Here is a 1,483-nt window from a genome sequence, read left to right as displayed (position 1 = left end):
GGGCATAGCCCTTACAATAATTTATTTCATTTCAAAGGTTATCCTGTGCAGACTATGCCAAGTTTTAAAGAGCATTCAGCAGAGCTTATACCTATTCAGACTAGTTGTGCTGGTTTTCTGCACTAAAAGCACACTGGCAGCGTCTCTCGAGGTGCCAAGGTTTACGAGGTATTATCAAGCTGTTTTACCAGAGGGACAAAGAGAAGAGAGAGTGGGTGAAAAAGTAGCAGATGTACTCACAAGACTCATCCAGTACGCTGCATACGCCATGAGGGATCAGTAGGTGAAAACACTTCAGCCCTGCACTACCACTCTCCCTCCCTGTTTCCTCACCAACAGCTTATTTTCTTCATCGCTCCCCAAACAACAGTGGTTGGCCAACCTCCCACAACACACCACAGACACCACACCACACCCACCCAACTCTTCAGATAATTAGCATCACACCAAAACTGTCTTCCTAAGTCTTAGTATTCCCTGAACTCCACTGCGAGGTTTACATAAAAACTTTTTTTTCCAGCTGGGTCTCCTGGTTTTTCCGGCAAACAAAGATTTAAATCATGCAACCTGGATCTCCTATGATACACCCCGACAACTCCATCCCACCACACACAACCAACCACACACACACCACACACTGTCCAAAAGAAGGAACTTTACAAAAATTCAGTTCGTTTGAATGTTTTCCAGCTAGAACCAGCTACCGAGCAACAGTTCCAGCCCCTTGGGGCAACCAAGGGCCAAAAATGATCGACCGGTGGATGTGACTTATATACTCTTTTTACTTTTTTATATGATGCAAGCCAGATTGTTGCGAAATGAAAAACACCCTCCCCAAAAAATACACTTAAACAAAACTCCACAATATCACCAGAAAAGATGTCTTCCAAACTTGTGGACAGTGGAATTGTGACAATTCATCCACCTGCGCCTCAAAAGAGTATGACAGCCCACATTTCGGAGATTATTCGTGCAATCTTTAAACAATTGCTGAAGGTCTGTGGGGCAACGTTACAGTTTCCTGCCCCCGTGTGCCTGCCCAGTGCAATAACAAATACAAAATAAACTTACTTCTTCCTTTCGCCCTCCCTTGTGTGTTTATGGTGACGCCATCGGGCTTCTCCTTCTTATGTTGGCCATCCTTTAAACACTACGGATGGGTGAACCCTGGTGGGAAAGTTTCTTCTTCCCCAGTCCTCTGTAGCGAGTTCCTCACAGCTCCGTCAATTTCATGCGCCCGTCCCGCTGCGAAAAGACGTTGGTTGTTTGATGATGCATCCATACTGGCAAAAAGCGAAATGTTTCTTTGCAACAACTTGTGTCGTGTGTATGTATTAGTGTTACTGTGGTATGGCTGTGTTGTGTGGCTGTGTATTTCAAGAATAGAGCTGCCGCAAGTAGTTCTTGTCCTTCATCAGACTGAGGACGTGGCCTGTGTGATTGTTCAGCTACGCCAAACTTGACTTGTCCCATGCTTGACACC

Source organism: Morone saxatilis, unplaced genomic scaffold (assembly GCF_004916995.1).
Source record: "Morone saxatilis isolate NCDOM2014 unplaced genomic scaffold, NCSU_SB_2.0 Contig18, whole genome shotgun sequence".
NCBI lineage: Eukaryota > Metazoa > Chordata > Actinopteri > Moronidae > Morone > Morone saxatilis.
Note: the sequence above shows the minus strand (reverse complement) of the source record.